This window comes from Emys orbicularis, chromosome 8, assembly GCF_028017835.1.
Source record: "Emys orbicularis isolate rEmyOrb1 chromosome 8, rEmyOrb1.hap1, whole genome shotgun sequence".
Classification (NCBI taxonomy): domain Eukaryota; kingdom Metazoa; phylum Chordata; order Testudines; family Emydidae; genus Emys; species Emys orbicularis.
Window position 1 is genome coordinate 50045422 of NC_088690.1, and position 22607 is coordinate 50068028.

Here is a 22607-nt window from a genome sequence, read left to right on the forward strand (position 1 = left end):
AAGGGGCCTTAACATACTTTTATGTTGCTTTGCAGTGCTCTTTTTGCTTTCACTTAATAGAATAAAGATTGCTTTCAAACCAACACAATTCTTTTATTAAAAGACAACAACCAGAGGAGAGAGTCAAATGAAAAAATACATCAGCAGGGAGGGGGATGGGGGAAGGGAAGGCCTCAAGAGGCGGAGGGGTCCTGGAATGGCTACAGATTTGTGTATGTCCAGGGATCATAACCAACTTTCTCCTTTGCAGTACAATGCAGCGGGTGCTGTACTTCAGCCGGGCCAAACTGCAGAGGGATGGGTGTTGAGTGCAGTGTGTAGTGAGAGTCCACACTGCTGGACTGTGAGGAGGGAGAAGTGGAATGCGGCAGGTAGAGAGTGGAGCTAGTAGGTTGATAAGAGTGTGTTGGCGGTGGGGTGGGGGAGGCTGAGATTTGCGACAGTGGCTGCAGGAGAGGGTGGGCATGGAGCTGCTCCGTTTGAAGAGCTAGTATCACCTGGAGTATGTCCACTTGGCGCTCCAAAACGTTTAAAAGGTGCTCTGTGGCTTCTTTCTGGTGGGCTGCATTCTCCTTTTGGTCCCTCTTCTTGCTGTCCTGCCACTCCTTCAATTCCTTTTTCTCGATGGCGGAGTGCATCATAACCTCAAGGAGAAAGTCCTCCTTAGTTCTTCTCGGCCGCTTTCTAATTCTGCGCAGCCATTCTGCTGCCAATAACAAAGAGGGAGGCTCTTTGTCTGCAACACAGACAACACTGATTCGGTGGTTTAAAACACAGCCAGTACTCACACACCTGTCACTAACTGGCTGACCCCAGGCAAGCACACATAAGCCACAAGACCCCCAAAATGATGAGTAGCCGCAGGGGCAGGGTAAATCACTGTATGCTGGGCACGTGGCTCTTGGGTACAGCCAGCACTGTAGGGGGGGCCTGATAATCATTCCTACCCCCACACTTTCCACAGGATGTGATCATTATGGAAGATATCTCATTGCTGAGGGTGAGCAGGGAATCAAGGGAGGGTCTTCTTCAAGCCTGCGGCTTCCGCCCTGGCCCCTATGTGGCTCGTCTGTGTGCAGCAATGGTCCCGTTCTCCTCTCCCCCCGTGATGGCACAGTGGCACAGGAAAATTACCCAAGTAACCTGTGCCAGTGGATTGCCCAGTATCTCCATGAGAGTTTCCTGGATATCTCTGAGTGAGATGCCCGTGAACTGAAGGAGTCTATCAACAGCCTGTTCTGCCGCTCAGACTAGGCATGCAGTGGGAGACAAGCCTGCTTTCTGCAACTCTCCTGCCCCAACAACTCGCTTCAGAAATTCACAAAATCAGATCCACTTACCAGGGGCAGAGCCGGCTCCAGGCACCAGCTGAGCAAGCTGGTGCTTGGGGCGGCAGATTGTTCGAGGCGGCATACCGCCCAATCCTAGGGCAGCACGGCCACCTTTTTTTTTTTTTTTGTTCCACTCCGGCCGCCCTGTAGGGGGCGGCGGCGCGGAGAACCAGATCGCCCTGCAGGGCAGTCCTCTTCCTTCCCTCCCCGCCGACCGGAGCGGAGCCCTCGCGGCAGGCGGCAGGAGGCGGCGCAGCGGGAGGGGCCGCGTGGCAGCGCCCCTGCTGTAGCCCTGGCCGCCCCCTTCTCTCCCTCCCCCTCCCCCCCCCCCCAGCTGGTCCCCCTGCACCCGCACTCCAGCCGCGCCGCAGGTTTGTTTTTTTTTGCTTTGCTGTTCTGGCCGCCCCATTTGTTTTTTGTTTTTTTGCTTGGGGCGGCCAAAAAGCCAGAGCCGGCCCTGACCAGGGTCCTCCTCTCCTGTTTGCACTTTACCAAAATCCGACAGCTGTGACTGGCTAGGCTCCTCTGGGGTAGAAAATAGCTCCTTGCTGCATGCATCTCTGGCCTCCAAGTCATCCTCTGCTTCTGGGTCCCCCTCTCCCTCTTCATCCAAGATTTCCTCCTCCTGGCTCAGTCCACTCTCGACTGGCACGTGAGCCAAAGAAGTATCCACAGGGGCCTTCGCAGTGGAGGTGGGGTCACCACCGACTATCGCGTCCAGCTCTTTGTAGAACTGGCACAGCACTGGAGTGGCGGTGGGCCTCCCGCACCTTGTGGTAAGTGTTCCTCAGCTTCTTCACTTTTAACCTGCACTGCAATGTGTCCCAGTCATGGCCCCTTTCTGTCATGCATCGTGAAATCTGTCCATAGGTATCATAAATCCTATGACTGGAGTGCAGCTGGGACTGCACTGCCCCCTTTCCCCAAATGCTGATGAGGTCCAGCAGCTCGGCATTGCTCCAAATGGGGGATCACCTGGTGCGTGGAGCAGGCATGGCCAGCTGGAAAGATGCGCTGAGACCACGGCATGCATCACCGAGCAAACAGGCAGGGGACTTTCCAAGTTGCAAAGGAATGTATGGGGTGGGGCTGACGGTTGGTCACCTGAGGGCAGGGCAGTAGAGTCAAACTGATGACCAGAGAGGCGAGAACAGGCATTGTGGGACACCTCCTGGAGGCCAATCTCAGCACTGTAATCGCAACGGTGTCTACACTGGCACCACAGCACAGTAGCCCCGGCGCAGAAAGCTATACACCTCTCATTGGGGTGGTTTTTTTAGAGCGCCAGAACTGTGCAGTTTCTGCACACTAAGTGGCTTGGCAGTGTGTACACCTTGAGAGTTACAGCGCAGAAAGCTGCTTTACTGTGCAGAAACTTGCCAGTGTAGACAGGGCCTTAGCCTCTGATCCTATCCTATCCTCATTTTCACTAGATGTCCAATCACTACTAAACTTTTTGGTGGAAACTGAAACAAAAATGTCATTTAGAACTTCTGCTATTTCCACATTTTCTCTTATTGTTTTCCACCCTCTCACTGAGTAACAGGTTTACCCTGTCCTTGGTCTTCCTTTTGCTTCTAATGTATTTGTAGAATATTTTCTTGTTACCCTTTATGTCTCCAGCTAGTTTAATCTTGTTTTGTGCCTTGGCCATCATGCGAAAATATATCATATATTAAAACCTCACTTCATATTTGGTGATGGAATATTAAAACTGTAGATTTTCAAATTTAAAACATTTCCTAGAGGGCTTGTAGGTGTATTAAGGGTATTTAAGACAGCTGTTAATTTTATCAGCAATAAACAGCAAGTATCAAATACTTCCCCATGGAGTGCTTTATGGACTGCAGACTGTGGCTATTCATGTATGTTTTCTGAAGTATTGTGAAGCAAGATTCTTATGAACCCTTTGGAGATTCAAACCCTACTTACCATAATTACATTACTGCACTTCCTTATTACCCAAGAAGCCAGGAGTGGTTTTTAATTTAAATGTTAAGTCACTTTCTAGTTTTCAGAATGATCTGTAATTTGTTTTTTTAGATGAAGCTTAGAAACCAGAGGATGAATAATTAGATGAACAGATGAAATTAAAGGTATAAAGGATCCTCTTATGGCAGTTCTCCCCCTGGACTGTTGTAATGCCATTATTTATCCTTGCATGTTTCCTGTTCTTCCTACTGTAGATGTGTATCTTGTTCAAACAGCAGCAGTAACAATGCTTCCTACTGTTTCACACTGCAGAGAGGAACAAAGAGAGGAACTGAATTCACTGAGTTCAGGCAAGCATGTTCTACCCCCTCTATAAACACCCCCTTCACCTCAAATGAAGGCCTTATGCAGGAACACCGCACAATTCGGGGGCATTGTAGGATTTACGGGGCATCAGTCTAGAAAGGGGCAAGATTATTGTGATCTTTTGGCCTGCATAGTTCTCATCTTGGAATAGGATTGGATCAGTGACTTTCCCCACTGCTGAATATTTATCTTGTACAATTGCTTACTTATGTTTCTTCATTAAAATTCCTTTAATTTCTACCAGGTATGTCACTCACTGGTCTTGACAGCATATTTTTTCCTGTTTCATTCTGGGTAATTTTCTAACAGGCCCCTCGGGTGTAGGCATAGAACCCTGGAACACACATGTTGTGGGTTATTTATTCTGTATATTTTTTTACATCTGGTTCTTTGGCTACACAAATCTATTTTAGTAAATGATCATATAGCATTAATTCTGCTAGAGCTTTCTCAGTGATGGATGGTGGTGCAGACATACACGACAACAGAAAAATACCACCACAGCATTACAAATTTCTACCACTTCTCCCTTCAGTAACATACATATGCCACAGGCACCTTCAGATGGCAGTGCACTCTGTCATGTACGTGGCTACAGTCTCCTCCCACTAAAATTGGAGCATAACACCAATAAAACACATTTTCCTAAAAACATTTCCTACTCTGCTGATTTTTGCATGCAAGTGTATAATGTGGCCCATAATTAGCATATTGGAAGTAGATGCCAGCTAGATGTGCTGCTATGCACATGCGCGCGCACGCACACACACACACACACACAAATTCTGCCCCCTTGGCACAATGCGGGGCAGGATTTCACTTCTTCACTAGGAATGTTATTAAACCACTCCCTCCCATTGCACTCTACCAGTGCAGTATGCTACTAGTGCTGTGAATTGCAGTGCTAACCTGGGAAGCTCAGGATGCAGAATCTGGTTTCTGAATTTATTTTTTAAAAGGGATTCCTCCTTTTAATTGTTGACATTGCCATGCATAAAGGCCCAATTGTTTTTTGGTGTTTTTGTTGTTGTTGTTGTTGTTGCTGTTTTTTTTTTTAAGTTATTGTCAATGTGAAAAAAAAAGTTTGGGGTGTCTCTTTGGCATACATTAACTCAGTTATTGATTGTTTATTAAAAAGCTTTTACCTGGGGAGAGGGGGAAAAAGTCTATGAAAAGCAACCAGCTGTGTACAGTATGCTACTGTCTTCAGCCAACACGTAATGCTATTATCCAAAGCCATTTGTAAAGGACACTGTCAAGCATCAGACAACTATGATAGCTTTCCCAGGATGTTCACCCTTCCTCTTGCGTATCTTCTCTTTAAGGGCAATAATTAAGGTTACTATCAGTGGATACTTTTAACAAACTAATCAACAAAACCCCGACCCAGGAATACTATGGGTTTGATTTTCAGAAGAACTCAGCACTCACAACTGGAATCACATTTTCAAAAGCACTAAGTGGTCATATTCTCAAATGTCCTTTTTGAATATCTGGCCATATGGGGGGGGGGGGGGGGAAAGGATTAATAGCAGATATAAGTCCAGTCAGAATTGTGAGCCTCAGTCTATTATTGCTAAATCTAAAGTCTGCTGAAGTCAATAGAAGTTATTCCACTTACTTCAATGGGTTTTGGATTAGGCCCTTAGAGTCTAATCCTGCTCACACAAATGAAGGACAAAACTCTCCCTGACTTCCATGGAAGGAGCATCTGTCCCTTAATAGTTTAAATCATAGGCTGCAGAGATCATGCTGAAGATCATAGTTTCTATGAACTAAAGAAGAAGTTATTTCAGTTCCTTATTTCATTTTAAACTGAAGGATATCAATAACAGTATGCGATATGTATAAATTTAAATGTTGCAAGTTGATTTTTGCATCAATAACCATTATACATTAAGCCTTTAAGAGCTCATTCCTATAGTGTAGAAAATCAATATTATGCTTTCATGTATTATGGTACAGTTCATAATCACATTAATTATTTTAATTCCATCTGGAAAGCTTCAACTTTACAGAAATAAAGGCAAAAATCTGCTGCCTACAACTGGAGTTTACAACCTAGTAAACATAATTTACCCTCATTTCCACACAATCATTAGCACAATTAACTTTAATGCACTGCAACATTAGACATATTAACATCACAGTGCAGAACACAGTTATCTCCTTATATGCCATGCTCACCTAAAGGCCTTATCCAAAACCCTTTGGAGTCAATGGGAGTCTTTCCATTGACTTCAAAGTGCTTTGGATTAGGCCCTAAATGGGCTAATAAAGTGTTCGTTCTTTATAGGGGGGAACTCTTCCTCCCCGTAGACTTTTCAAAATGTGGGATAATGGCATTTTCAATTTTATATTTCTCGCTTCCATTTTGGCCTCTAAACTGGAAGAAAGTAACTTGAGAAAGTGTCATATATTAGATACCAGTATTATATGGGTAAGATTTTCAAAGCCAGCAAAGGGTTTCAAATGCACAGTTCTCATTAATTGCATGGTGTCATTGAAAATGCAGTCATAATGTGGGGGCAGGAGGAATTTGTACTCCTCTACCATATAGAGTGGTGGTGATGTTTCCGAAACTTGCAAACAGGGAGGGGCCTAGAAAAGGTGGCCTAAAAATTGCCTGCCCTACAACAACTGGCCAGCAAGCCGCGGCTGGCAGTTTAACCCAATCTGTGGCTGAAACCAAAAGAAAAATTTGAGAAAACTTACCATTGGTGTATGGAATGTTCGTACCCTCATGGATTGAGAAGCTGTTGCAAGACCTGAGAGAAGGACAGCTCTCATTGCTCGAGAACTAGTCCGCTACAACATCGATATAGCGGCATTAAGTGAAACAAGATTGCCTGGAGAAGGTTTCTTGAGTGAACCAGGAGGTGGTTACACCTTCTTCTGGAAGGGTAAGACTGAGACAGAGGACAGAATACACGGAGTTGGTCTGGCAATAAAAACCTTATTGATGCATCAACTCCCAGATCTTCCAGTGGGTATCAATGAAAGATTGCTGAAGCTACGCTTCCCACTAAATGCCAAACGTCATGTCACCATCATCAGTGCATATGCACCCACTTTAACATGCTCTGACAACTCAAAGGAACAATTCTATGAAGATCTCGACAGACTGATCAAGGCCACACCTGTAACAGATAAACTACTCCTACTTGGAGATTTCAATGCCCGAGTCGGGGCTGACAGCAAGAACTGGAAAGGAGTAATCGGGCCACATGGTGTAGGCAAAATGAACAGTAATGGATTACTTCTTTTGAGTCTTTGTTCTGAAAATGACCTGACCATTACCAACACTCTGTTCCGACAAGCGGACAAATACAAAACGACGTGGATGCACCCTAGGTCCAAACAGTGGCATCTGATAGATTATGCCATTGTTAGAAGGCGAGACATCCGAGACGTACTGTTACCAGAGTAATGCGAGGCGCAGAGTGCTGGACAGATCACAGATTAGTCAGGACGTCTCTTCAACTCTACATCGTTCCTTCTTGGCACAAACACCCTAAGCATGTGCGACCTGCTTTCAATATAGCCAAACTGAAGGATGCTCAATGTTTCAACAAATTCCAGAAGAGTCTTGATGACAAATTGACATCCCACGGACAACTGATCGGTACTGTAACCGAAAAGTGGGACCAGTTCAAGCAGATAGTGACTGACATAGCAATAACATCTCTTGGACCAAAGAAAAGAACACATCAGGATTGGTTTGATGAGAACCAAGAAGAAATATGCTCAGCACTGGAAGTAAAGAAAAAAGCCTTTATCGAATGGCAGAATGACCCCTCCTCAGTCTCTAAACGGGACCATTTCAAGTACCTTCAGAGCAAAACACAGAAAGACCTCCGTCAGATACAAGATAACTGGTGGGAGAGCAAAGCCAAAGAAATTGAGCACTATGCTGAGACCCACAACCTAAAGATGTTCTTCAGTGCTATTAAGACTGTCTATGGACCCTTTAAACCAAGGACCACCCCATTGCTCTCATTAGACCAACACAACGCTGATTAAAGATAAAGAAGGCATCAACGAAAGATGGCGAGAACACTTTAGCAACCTTGTCAATAGACCATCAACCGTGAATAATAATGTCCTTAATGAAATTCCACAACAACCTGCTCTGACAGATCTTGACTTTCCGCCCACTATAGATGAGATTAAGAAAGCTGTTAGCCAGATGAGTTCAGGGAAAGCTCCTGGAAAAGATGGGATACCAGCAGAGATATATAAAGCAGCAGGTCCAGCAGCACTAGCAGCGTTCCACAGCGTGATCATCAACATCTGGGAGGATGAAAACATACCACAGGACCTTCACGATGCTACTATTGTCTCTCTTTTCAAGAACAAAGGCAGCAAAGCAGAATGTGGAAACTATAGAGGCATATCCCTCCTCTCTGTTGGAGGGAAGATCATCCCCCGCATCATCTTGAACCGCCTAATAGCCAGTATTTCCAAGGCAAAGCTACCTGAAAGTCAATGTGGTTTTCGACCTGGCCGGAGCACAGTCGACATGGTGTTTGCTGTCAGACAAATACAAGAGAAGTGCATTGAACAGAACATGCACCTGTATGCTGTCTTCATAGATCTGACAAAGGCGTTTGATACCGTCAACAGGGAAGCCCTTTGGACCATTCTAACACGACTTGGCTGCCCAAGAAAATTTGTCCAGATTATACGCCTTTTTCATGACAGCATGACAGGCGAAGTATTGTCTGATGGAGCCACATCAGCCCCCTTTAACATCACCAACGGCGTGAAACAAGGATGTGTTCTCGCTCCTGTCCTATTTAACCTGTTCTTTGCATGTGTCCTTAACCATGCAGTGAAAGATCTGGACCGAGGTATATACTTGAAATACCGGCACGATGGTTCACTTTTTGACCTCCGTCGCCTGAATGCAAAGACTAAGACAGTGCAGAAACTCCTTCTTGAGGCACTCTTTGCTGACGATTGTGCCCTCATGGCTCACACTGAAAATGATCTGCAGCACATTGTCAACAAGTTTGCTGAGGCCTCGCAACTTTTCGGACTAACTATCAGCCTCGGAAAGACAGAAGTTCTCCATCAATCTGCACCTGGATCAAATGCTTCTGTCCAGAGTATCTCCATCGACGGCACTCAGCTGAAAGTAGTGGAGAACTTTAAATATCTGGGTAGTGTCATATCCAGTCATGGATCACTGGATAATGAGATCAATGCACGAATATCCAAAGCAAGCCAGGCACTTGGCTGTCTGCGTGTCAAAGTTTTAAATCACTATAACATCCGGATGTCAACAAAACTGCTTGTGTACAGAGCTGTTGTTCTTTTATCTCTTTTGTATGGGTGCGAAACATGGACACTATATAGGCGTCACATCAAGCAGTTCGAAGCATTTCACATGCGCTGCCTCCGTAACATCATGAAGATCCGCTGGCAAGACAAAGTGCCCAATCTCGAAGTCCTCGAGAGAGCCCAGATGACAAGCTTCTAAATGATGATCATGAAGTCACAGCTACATTGGACCGGTCACGTCAGCCGCATGGATGCCAACAGAATCCCCTGCCAGCTTCTGTATGGTGAGCTCTCCCAGGGCATCCGGCATATAGGTCGTCCATGGAACGTTACAAGGACACCATCAAAGCCAATCTGCAGTACAGCAGTATCAAACCTAGGGACCTTGAGGACGCCGCCAGCGATAGAACACAGTGGCGTGCAACAGTCAGAAATACCTGCATCGCCTTTGAGGAAGACCGCTGCCGGCGTCTACAAGAGGCACGCGAACGACGTCACAGAGCATCAGCAGCGCACAATCCACTGACCGCGAACTTCCCATGCACCATCTGCAGCAAAATGTGCACCTCTAGAATTGGCTTGTATAGCCATCAGAGGGCACACCATAAGACCAACAACTGATGATCTGCACAGATTTGTCATCATCGGATCGATGGACTACCAAGAGACCAGCTACATACCACACATCTGTACTTTGAATGTAAAATGAAAAGACAAGGAAGGGTTTAATTATTCTCAACAGATATTGTGCTTTAATTTGCATAAGAAATCAATAAGGATACTTTATTATTAATTTATACTGAGCCTTTTGCAAATCTCAAAGCACTTTGCAGAATTAACTATATATTGTACAAAGAGGGATCACTTCCTGTCACTGCCCCTGCAAAATGTAGGCACATCTGGTGAACATCGGTTCAGGATGAAGTTGCATGACAATATGAAATATCTGGATCTGTGCTAAAGTATTAATAAATACTTTTTGTATATGGCATCTTCTCCACTATTTTTCAAATATAGTAGCATGGAAGGAAAAGGATCTTCAGCTGTATCAGATCCTGTTTTCAGTTGCTTATAACATTGAAAATTTTTAACTGTTCAACCTGAAATTTTCTATACTGGGAGTCTGCCTCAGGCTGAATCCTTTTGGAATGTTTCAGCTAAAATGGTCCAGCTTTTTCTCAGAACAAGATTAGGGAAAGAGAAATTGGGCAGTGTGTGGTGAATTAAGCAGGGAATGGCAAGAAGGGGAAAGACAGTCTCATGGTTAAGACAGTTGAATGCTGCCTTGGACAATTGGATTCTATCCCTGCCCCTGCCAAAGAGTTCCTTTATGATAGTGGGTAAGGGTCATGTAAACCAAAATTTTCACTGGTGGCCATTGTTCTTCATTTTCTCTGTACCCAGCTTAACACCTCTGGGGTCTGATTCGCAGAAGCGCTGTGCACTCACGGTGCAACTGAAGTCAACGGGAACTGTTCTTTGAACATACATAGTGCTATAAAATGCTAAGTACTCTGAAAAATCAAGTCTCAAATTGGGCACCTACAATTAGTTGACACCTTCAATAGTTTTTACCTTTAATGTCTGTGCCTCTGTTCTCCATGTGTAAAACAGGGATAATACTACCTCACTGGACAGGGATGTTGTGAAGATGAAGTAATTAACAGTTATAAAGGACTAAGTCCCAGATCATGAAGCGTATTTAAGTGCCTAAGATACTATGATGAGAGACCCATAGAAAAGTCCATAAGGCAATAATTAATTCTGTATTCCATGCAGGATTTGGATGGCATACAGTATATAGAGTATAGAGCTACACATTGTACAATGGGGATAAAACTAAATATTGAATAGCTGCTCATTAAGTGAGCACTATCTATACTATGCAGTGAATGAAGCAGTCCTGTGGAAAAAGTAGTGCTTGATCATATAATTAAAGATTGTATAATAATGCATATGCACAAGAGGGATAATTAATATTGCACAGACGACCTTAAGTCTGGCGTTTCCTAAAATTTGAGTGCTTGACTTTGCCACCTTAACATTCTTTTTTAAAAATGTTATATGGCATTTATACTGCTGCAACTTCACCGACTTTCATGGAGTTACTCCTTTACATTGATACAACTGAGTGTAGAATCCAGCCTATAACCTTGAATTTGCTTCCTATTCTCTGATTTTCCATTTCAGCCTGATTATCACTAACCTCTAATGTTTGAGGTGTTCGTTCCCAGACAAGATGGAGCATGCTGTCTTGATAGGAGAAGTGCTGACTCAATTTTTTACAACCCTTATCAAAGTTGAGAGCGTATGTGTGGGGGAAATCTCAGCTTTGTATTGTGCACAGCTATTGATGATATTGTCCACATTCATGGGTTTTATCTACATTTAACTGCCTCTTCTGCACACTCAGTGCAGTGAAATATTGGAAAAGCCTCTTTAATGACTAATGGCAAGAAAGGTGTTTCCTAATAAATATCTGGAAATTCCTTGGACTCTTTGTCAAGTGGATATAGAAACACTATTAGTGCTCTCTCTCTCTCTCTCTCTCTCTCTCTCTCTCTCTCTCTCTCTCTCGGAACAAGAGATTGAGAGAATTTCCACTATCACCCTCCTGTTCTATAGCTCTGCACATACCCTGGTTTGTTAGCTAGGAGGTGTCTTTTCCCTATCTCCTCCATAGTGTCTTTGATTTGCAGGATCATTTGCTAAACATTACAACACATTCTTTAACTCAAGCTGCAAGGCTGAGATTTTTGTGTTGCTTCTTTAGTAGTTTAACCTCCATAAAAAATAAAGGCAGAATAGGTTTTGTTTGAAATTTGGTTCATCCATATTTGGATCTGTTCGGCAATGCTCACAATTACAGTGCACCATCATATTGCGTTAACTCATTGTGACCTGGTTGAGAACACATTCCAGACTTAGGGGATTTCTATTCCTCTAGCCATACTGACTCCTCTACTCTGACTAATTTCCCCTTTCCTAGAAATTCAGCACCTTATCTCTCCCATGCCCCCCAAACAAATAAAAATAAAACCGTCACCAACAAAATTTGCAAATCTGTCCCCACTTTTCACCGGGTTCATTTTCTTGGATGTTATATCCCTGTTTCCAATCCATCAGACATTTGTGCCTGTTACACTGCAAGCCCTCCAGAGCAGGAATTGCCTCTTCATCTCTGTTTGTATTTCACTCACCATAATGGAGTCCTAGTCCCAGTAGAGGATTTCAGCCTCCACCATAATATCAGTGCTTTTTAACAGAAGAATAGAGGTGTTCAGTGCTTTCTGTCCACATATTGCTTTGAAAACTTTTACTAGAATGTAAAGGACACTCATTCATGTATATTACTTTCATCACCTGCTTAATAAGAAAGTTATATTGCTTTCTAGATGTCAGGCTGTACAGCACAACGCAAAATATTGGATAGAGAAATTGAAAAAATCCAGCAAAATAAAACTGATTAAACTCTTATGCCTATCCTACTTGGTGGCAATGTTTAATGAATAAAAATCAGCAGGACTTGGTGTGAAAAATGTATTCAAAAATACATCTAGAAGAACTAGCTACATATCACAATGCTTCATAGCAGAACGGAGCAGAGATTAATAAGGCATTTCCAACTATATTTTTTAATATCACAATGAAAACAAAACAAAACACTATTTAAGAAAATTCACTTAAATATTATCTGCTTTCTTTCACTCTTCAATGGGAGACTGGTAGAGGAGTGTCTGAATTACAGCCTGACCTTTGTCACCCAACTAATTAGAATCACGTCCACCCACAGCAACGTAGTATCAAAAACCTGTAGTAAATTAGACCCAGCTAATGAAAAGTGTCCCATTTCATTTCACAGTGCAACAGCTACATGAGTAATTAATATATATTATAGCACATAATAAACGTAGGTTAAAATTAATTTTTCGGTTTGAGGCTTAACACTAGGTCTAATGACTGCAGTGTATGATAATTCACCTAGTTTGGGTAAGTAGAATTTAATGTTATCCATTTTATAAATAATTACACACAGGTTCCTAGTTCATAATTGCTTAATTAACAATGTGACAAATATATGCAGAGGATCTTCACCAACTCTTCTCTGTGCTTTTAATTAACTGTTGATAGATCTTGCATTTCAAGTTAAAGCTTCCATTTAAACACTAGGGATAGAGGTGTGGTTTGGTGAGGCCTCCACTGCAACATTGTCATAATAAATGAAGGGCCAAGGTCTTCTGAGGCTTGAAGACTGAGTATAGTAGTGATGAGTTAACCTGGTCCCACTGAAGTAAACAATACTACTCCGTCTAATAAAGTTAAGCATGTGCATAAGTGTTTGCTGGATCAGAGCCTTAGAGAAGTCAGGATATTTTAGGACGGGGTGGTGCAACGGTTATGTTACTATCGGTCCACCAACTACATCTTCCTACCTCTCGATACACATTTACAAGACAGGACAGTTTGTGTAAAATATTGCTCAATCCCGTAATCTTGCAGGATTTTTTTTAGGCTCAGAATTACCTTCCTCTGTCATGAGGTAAATTCTCCAAATTTAGGACTCACTTCTGTAAGGTGCTAAGCACTCCTGGGAGTAGCTGATAGCCTTCAACACCCACTGACTTCAGTGAGAATTGAGGGTGTTCAGCACCTTGCAGGATCAAGCCAATAGTCTGCCCGTGGTTTATGAGCTAGAGGCAGGCAGTACTGTATCAAGCTCATGGTGCCAGGAGGAAGCAAGCAAATACAATTAAACTAAATTAAAATGTGGAACTTTGAATGTAAATATTCCACCCGCACCTCCACCCCAAGTGACCTGACCACAAAGGGAGTCTACCATTTTAAAAGATATTTTTGGCATTTACATTTTTTGTTCTGTTCTGTTCTCCTTCCTTGGGTGTTCCGCCTTCCCCAGCTTGATGCAATACTTTTGACAGGTTTCTCACAAAAGCTTCATGGGCAAAACTATCAAAAGATTCTTACTGCATGCCTTAGTTTTGGGGTTCTCAACCTGATGCCTGATTTTCAGAGGTGCTGAGCAGTCACATCCCCATTTGAAGTCAACTAGAGCTGCATTTCGTCAGCATCTTTAAAATCAGGCCCCAAGTGTTTCAAGTTGGGCTCCCCTAAATGGAGACACCCAGAATTACCAGTCACCTATGCAAATGGTGCTTCATGTCAGGGAAGATGGGTGCTCTCCAAGGTTGGAAAGCCAAATAAAAAATATATCCAAAATATCTTGATTAGGACATCTAGCTATACATTCATCTGCGCGACTGCTGCTGCTTCTCTCTTCCTCCCCCTGTTTGTGTCTGGTTTAACTAAAATAGGAAATAACATAGCACTTCTGTTTGCACTATCCTAGTCTTTGTGCACTGGGTAAGAACAGAATTTTTATTTCATACATCGTTTTCAACTCGCTGCAGCTATTCCACAAAGTCAGTCTACATCCTGTGTCCTAAAGACATAGGGCTGGATTCTGAGCTGGTGTAAATCAACATGACTTGATTGAAGTCATCAGAGCTGCACTGATTTACAACAGCTAAGGATCTGGCCAAAAGTCAGTAAGAATGAGAAATGTTTTCCCATTGTTTTTCCCCATATTCTTAAAGGCTGCTGCATAGATCCAATGAGCATTGATTCCATTCCAGTCTACAATGCCAAGCTACCTGAGCTATTGGATACAAACATACAGCTGTGCCAATGCTAACCTTATCTAGAAGATTAATTCTTTTCATATGATGTCTGTGTTCTTCTGTACCTCATTGAGATCTTGTCTCCCCAGACTGCTGCTGCGAAATGGTAATCTCATAATAAGCTCCATCTCTATACATGTCAAACCTAATGGGAAAAGAAAAAGAAAACATTAAAAAGTTAACTACCATTTCTGTGGTTCCTGCTCTGAGAAGTACTTTTTCAAAGTGGCATGTGCCTGCTTTATTGGCATGACTTTCAGTGACCTCAGTGGGGAGGCACGTGTTTAAGTCTCACACATGCTGCTTTGAAAACGTTCCCCTTAGCGTATTAGAATCTCAGCAGGTTATTTCTACAATTCCGCTTTGATTGGTGACCGGGAGGCTACCATTATTTCTGCTACTGCTGTTCTTATAGCTGGGAAACCAATAACACAAGAACACATTGGGAGAAAAAATCAGTTACACTTCACTTAGAAAATATTAAATATCTTTGTATGAATTTGTAATTGACGTATAACATAGGTACAGGAAACTTTTATCCAGGAGTATCTGGAGACACTGGGTCTGATTTTGAAAGATAATTTTCTGGGCACCATTTTGCAGCAACAATTAATTGTACCCACAAAATTGCAGGGGAAAATTTTATCATCTACATAAAAGAGATGGGGCAAGAGATGTGAATATTTTCTTCTCCTTTTCCTTTCCTCTCATATTGCCATGTCTTAGTGGCATGATCTTACAATATCAAAAGTAGTCAACTGGGCACTACGGCAGGAGCCTTGTCACATGGCTCCACCTGTCCCTGGAGTCCTTGTTTCCAAGTATCTTTCTTCTATCCATTCTTCTGTGGATTCTGTCCTACTTATTCTGGCCAACTCTCACCCATTCATCACTGCTTAGTTCCAACCCTTAACCACTAATCTAACCTTTAGTAGTATTCCTTCCCAGGGACTACCGGACCATCTAGTCTGAGGTGTATATCACAGGCCAGAAACACCACCCAGCACCCACAAACTATACCCAAACAGTTGAAATTAGATCAAAGCATTACAGCCCACAGGAGACTAGACTATTATGTGCCACAGGCAGAGAATAGGAGGGATTGAGGTGCACAAATGCTTGGGACCCCACAATGTCAGGGAAATGAGCTAGTACATTAGTCAATCTCCCTTTCCCAACCACACTGTCGCCCTCTGGCCCATTTCCTGCACTGCCATAAAAGCTCCTGAAGTCTGGAGCTGCTGATGTCATATGGGCACATGAAACAGTAAAGGCAAGTCCTGGTGCTCCCGGAAGCTATTGCTGTTGGCTCTCTACTCAAAGGGAGTAGCTATTATCAGATGCCCCTGGAAAGTCCTGATGGAATTCTGTCCCCATGTGGCACTGCTGGATGCACATCAGGGGCCATTGGAGACCAAGGGTAAAATTCAGGCTTTGTTAAATGGCATAACTCCCATTGACTTCAATGGGGGCAGGATTTCACCTCCAGTGCCCCCATAATCTGAGCCCATGTGTGTGGTTGTAGAGGACCTAGTCATCCCACTCACATCAGTCTCCTGGTGCTCCTGGCAGCTGCGAGTATTTGAGAGTTGGCAGGCTGCTGGTGGGACTCTAGTCCCTTGTGCATTTGTGAGTGCCCAGAAGCCCCCATAGTTTCACGTCAAGTCATGTGCATTGGGTATAACACTCAAGATTTGCCCCCACCCATGATGTCCTACAGCTCCTCTGAACTCTCACATGTCCAGCTGGGATGCAGATTCTGAGTACAGTTACCCTTCTACACACCTATTGTCACTGCCTGTGGCACTGGAATTGCCAGCTCTCCTCCCTTGTTTCCCTGCTCTCTGCTCCCCCTGCTGGACAGCAGACAGTAAAACGGAGCCACTGGGGAGTGGAATTGGTGGTGGTAGCTAGCATGAGCTGTTGCAGTACTAATGGGTAGGTCAAAGGAAAAGAACTGGGTAGTAGGAAAGGGGAGTAAAACTGTGAAAAATGGAGCACAATTAGGGGAAAGGATTGATGCCACTATTGTTCTGAAAAGGCATTTGTATCCCTGCCATTGTCACTCAGGGAGCCCATCAAAACTTGACAGCTTTGCTCTTCCCTCCCTGCCCCCACCCTGTACACTCCCACTTCACTTAGGGGTCCACATTGCAGCAAGAAACAACATTTTTTAAGCTTGGAACAGTGCTATAAGAACAAGGATTTTGGAATATATTGAGCAGAGCTTAGCAGCTCAGGAGTCCTTTGCTAAAAGCATTGGGACCTCTTCCTCACTCAGTGTGCTTGTTAAACAAAACTAAAACAAACAAAAATATGGATTAACTTGTTAATGGGAAAATTCCCCTTTGAATAGATTCTTATACCTATACTTTTTAAAAGTACAGGAATCAAAGACTCTGGGCTCTTGAGGAGTTGGGAAGCTAAGCCAAAGTAGAGACCACTTTAATGAAAATACAAATGATAACTGCTGGCCAGGAAAGGAAATACAGAGAAGGAAGATTAAAGTCACACTTGACATTTGCACTACACAGTCACATACAGATTAGAATAATTCACCATCTTCTTTTAACCTACGTGCTTAATTTTTCACATGGTACTCAGAGAGAAGGGTCTTGCCCTCATATGCTTCCTGAACAGAAGTCCCTCCATACTGCCAATGACCATACTCATATTGAAACTTAATGCTGGGATCTTCTAGCTCGTTGCAAAAAATGGAGTAATTAAGCACTCACAGCAAGTCTGTAGGTGGATAAGTCACTATTACACCTATTTACAGGTGGCTAAAATGAAGCACAGAAAGGTTATGTGATCTGTGATGCTTTGTTAGTGGCAGAGCTGCAACTATAACTCGGAAATTGTGACACCCTGTCTCTTGGCTTACCCACTAAGCACAGCCCTCCTTTGTATTCGGTGCCAAGTTCTGCTGCCTCACACCAAATGTGTGGCAGAGATGTAACAGAAAGCAAAAGTTGGCTCAGTGTGTTCAGCTCTGGTGATTGCCTAGAGCCTTAGGACACACCAAATGGGTTGGGAGGAGGATTCATGAGAGAAAATCACTTCACAACACAATTTGAAGATTTATTTTCCCCTGCTGTCCCTTTATAATTCCTCTTTATAGTTCAAATCCTTACAATCCTCTCTGCCTTTTCACTAGAGCAATTAGACAGATCTGCTGAAAGCTGATCAGATACAATTAGGTGCAATCCTGGGCATTTTTCTAGAGGCAGTTTTTTATAGTTAATATCCCAGAAGGATTTTTTGGGACTGTAAAAAATGGGAGCATGTCACCAGTTTAGTTACAAACATGTTTTGCAATAGCAGTGACTGAATTAGAAATTAGATTAGAGGGGAAGGATGGTCCAATACATTTAGGACACTAGGGTCAAGAGACTGGGGCTCAATGTCCTGCTTCACTCCATTCTTCCTGAATGACCTTGGGCATGATACTTAGACTCTGTGCCTCACTTTCCTGTCAGAAAAATGAGGATAATCACACTTCCCTACCTCCCAGGGGTGTTGTGAGGATAAATATATGAACGGCTGGGAGGTGTTCAGATAAGGTGGTAAAGTTATCAAATGTTATCAGAGATGAATGGGCTCCTCCATCTTTCAGCACCCTATGGACAGTGATAATCAGATATGAGTTAAGGTAAGTCATCTGCTGTCACTTGGGTGAAGCATTGTAAAAAGTGAGGAGGGGAGAGGAAGGAAAATGGCTAACCAGAAAAAAAGGTCCATCAAAACTAAGAGCAGAGCTCAATGAGGCCACGTGATGAGCTGTCAGCAATTTCATAAGAACCAAGCAAAGAAATATGAGAGTGATTAGACAAAAAAAGCTTCTGTTCATAACAAACACTTGGGCACCAGGTTAATTCTGTGTTTCAGTTCAGCAGTCAGTTAGAAAAGTAAAAGGCCCATAGATCTGTGTCAGGTGTTGCAAATGGAAAATACTAGCCCTTGCAATTCACAGGCAAACTGCCAAACAGTGTGAGAAATGTTGAACCCGCCCTGCTTAATAGTAACATGTATTTTTTTAAACTCTGCTGGAGCTTCTGGCTAGGTGGAACTATAGTGGTTATGTACAGTTCCAAAGGAAATTATTCCCTTCCAATGGCTAGTCAATGCCTGGTTTACTGCCATTACACCTGTCTGAGTAGCTGAGAGCCTGGAAGCCCTAGCTTTCAGCTCCTTGGTGTAGTGTGAGGACATATAGACAAAGAGACATGCTTTAAGCAGCAACTGGAGAAATCCCTACAAGAAAGTTCCTATGTTTATTAAACTTCCCACTGCAACGCATCCTGGTCCTCTCTGGGAGCTGTGGAGGACCAGAAACTCTATAATGATACCACATCTCCCTTCTGTATTATAACAAACATAAAATAAATTCAAAACCAAAGTATATACACATAAGAGTTAAAAATAAACTTCAAATACCTTAAAACTATTTACACTACTATGACACCATATCAATTGTATTTCAATAGTCCTGAGCAGTATTCTAAAGATCAGGTCTTTGAGGGAGGTTGATCAGTCTTCCAGACCATGTATTTACTTCTGTTGAGTTTGTGCCTGAAGTTCGCTGTTAAGGGGGGCTCACTTGTTGACAGAAGACTGGCAGGTCCAAGCTCCTTTCGTTGTTGTGTTGGGAAATATTGAAGATGGATCAGATTCCAGAAGGACTTCTGTGGAGGAGTCTCCGCTAGGTAGGATCTGGGAGTTCTGAACAGTTCCAAACTTTTGTCCTTGGTCTCAGTTCAGATAGTGTTTTTGTTCTGTGCCAAATGCTGAAGCTTGGTTGCTGCTGAATTTTCTCACTGACCTTATGAATTAGTTAAATTATAGAAAAAGACTGCTGTGTGTCCTTCTGTAGTTGAAATAAGACTCAGGCATACCAGGGCATGGGCAATTTTTTTTTTATAGAAAGAATCTATTTTGCCCGATGTATCTGTCTTGTAGGAGTCAGTTATCTGCTACTAATTTCTCCCTTCCTGATCATACAGATTGTGTAGTTTTGGGGGAAATACTGTTGGGGCATAAGTACAAATATTTCACACATCAGGATATGTATGTAAGAGGCTAGTTATAATATGATACATGTTGCTGTAGCCTGATCAGTTATTACACTTACTTATTGGGCTGCAACATGCACTTGTCACAGAGGACAGGTTCTTTTTCAGGCAGCTACTTAGAGTTAATTGAGAAGATAAAATTTGGTGAAACACACACACAACCTTTATGAGCTTTATCAATTCATACAGACAAATGCAATTGAAATGATAGAAAATCAATATATGTAAATGTAAGAACTGTATGGAGACCATTGGAAACAAAGACTGAAGGGAAAGTAAGTGGAGGCTATCAAAAGGGAGGTCCTCATTCAATATACACAGTCTTGGTGACCCAATGAATCTAAGAAAATGGAATTAAACTGAACATTTTATACCTCAGCTTTATGTAACCTTCTAGATATATAGCCATATTTGAGCAATTTTCATGACCATAAGAAGATGAATACCCACCTGTTACCATATATGGCATTCCAGCTTTCCATAGCTACACATTTATTCATGAATATTGCTAAACTACATCACACATTCTTAATAATTCCTATATGTTATTGTGATCTAACTACCTAGTTACTGTCTGGCAACCAAATTGTTAGCATTCTCACCTGCAAAACTCCCTTCTTGCAGAATTCTGAGGTGTACAATATTTTTTGTAGTTACTTGGTTGTCTCTCAAAATGAGAATGCAGAATTTGTGACCTGCTTTTATCTTCTTGGGCCTAACAGCTTTTGGATAGGTACAAGAACAGTAGGTTGATAACTATTGTATAAATATCAACTAGAATATTTCCTGAAGTGTACAATATGTATTGTTCATACAGCTAGCTGTCAATATATGCACGCTTTAGAAACTGAAATATAGTTTAAGAAAAAGATTCTGAGGAAGTTTGATATCCTACATTTTCTTTTATTATAAAACTGTTCCAAAACATATTTCAACACTATAATTCTAATCCATCAAGTTTCTTTGTATCCAAGATGATATTGTAGTGCACCTCCTCTGACAAACATTCTTAGTGGCTTTACATGAACAACTTTGTGAATTTTACCAAGTCCAGACATATCAGATCCTCTGACCCTCGGCACCCCTGTACTCTCACTCTGTACACTACTGCAATGAAATGATATTTGAACAAAATATGCCTTGTGAGGCATCAAGTGAAACCTAATAACATGCTGGTTATTAATATCACTGTACAATGTAGTTATGAACTGATATATGAAGTTATGAATGCCCTCTGTTTGATGTTACTAGAACATGTTTAAGACAAGTCAGCCTAGCCTAGGTAAAACTGATAAACAGGCCTGTCCTATGCAAAAGAATGGGGGTTTACCTCAATTTACATATTAGAAGTAAACAAAGCTATTGAGATAAACCACTGGGTGTCATCCTGTTCCTGAATTGGAGAGACAGAATTAACATGGCTCCTGCACTCCAGAGAAACACAGGAGATTGAATCCACAGGAGGCCTTCCTGACTTGTAAGACAAAGGTATTTCTTTGGGGATATTAGAAACACAGAGAGAGACTCCATCTTTATCCTTCACTTCAGGAGGCAAAGAAACCAAGTGATTTGATCTCTGTAATGTGTCCTGGCCAGGCCGGCCAGTAAAAAGCTGGAAAGGAGACTGTATAAAAGAAACTAACTTGAACAAGAATCATATCTTGTTAAACTAAGTTTTAGATTTTTAGATGCGTTTTCACTTTTATCTGCTTGTAACCATCTCTAGCTTTCTCTCTCTTACTTGGTAGCACTTAATCCATGCTCTTTTGTTAATAGCCTTATTTTACTTTTACTATAAACCAATTCAGTGCTGTGATAGAAGGGAATGGTGTATTTATCCCAGTTAAATTGATGAACTGCGAGATATTGACTCTCTAACAGAGCAATGCACTTAATGTCTTCTGTGAATGCATAGTGGTAGGGGCTGTGCATTGCAGAGATATATCATTAAGGAGCTTGGCGACTCAAGTTCACTGATTGTTACCTGCTAGGTGAGGTTTGGGCTGGGAGAGCCTTGAGGAATTTGCAGGTGAGGAAGACAGACTGTAGTGTCTGGGCGCAGACACACAGTCTATTCACCAGCAAAAATCACTCTGGCTGAGGCAATGTGGTATCACCAGCAGCGTGTTACAACTTGTTAGGGCCAGATTCTCAGCTGGTGTAAATTGGAGTCGATCCATTGACTTCAGCTGAGGACCTGACCTGGTATCTTTTGTGCATGTAGGAACATGGGGCACTTAATCCAGTCCCTTGCTATCAGTGTGCTGATAAATTGTATAGTCAATTGCTTGGCCATGCTTTGGTTAATTATTTCATTATGAAATATACTCAAGAGACCAAATAACCAATGTCAGTCAGGTTTATTAATATGGTACAGGGAAAAGGTACTATACAATCCCAGTCTCTGAAGAGCAGTGTGCAGCGATGTTACATTCACTGTTCACAGGTGTACTCCCCAAAGTTACATCCCTAAAGCCATGTATTTAAGCTCTACTTCTTTACCAGTAAAAGGTACTATATACATCACCTGAAACTGAAGTTAATTAATTACCTTTTAACTTGTTTGTTTCTGGTACCATGACGTACCCCTATATCATTTGTTCTGAACCCAAGCATTCCAGGTCATGAAACACCCTTATCTTTGTTCTGAGCACTTGCATTTCAGGTATTAAGGGGCAGGAAGACATCTCCTAGGTTTGTGTGACTAACTCCTTTCCTGTTGCTATGAGGAAATAATCTTATGTCCTGATACTGACAGTTTTCCTATCTGCTCTAGCCAAAGCTTATTTCAGCTAGTGCAAGGTGTTATGGGATACATAACACTCGTGACTTCTATGGCAGTAATGAGTATGAGATCTCATACAATGGAATGGCAATAATTTGGATTATTTTTAAGCATATTATTCTATACTATCACATTTCAC

At 42.4% G+C, this 22607-nt stretch overlaps 1 pseudogene; it reads left to right on the forward strand.

The window, feature by feature from the left end:
* Positions 1-2324: 2324 nt before the first annotated feature.
* Positions 2325-9114, forward strand: LOC135882885 (uncharacterized; annotated as a pseudogene).
* The last annotated feature ends 13493 nt before the right edge of the window (positions 9115-22607 follow it).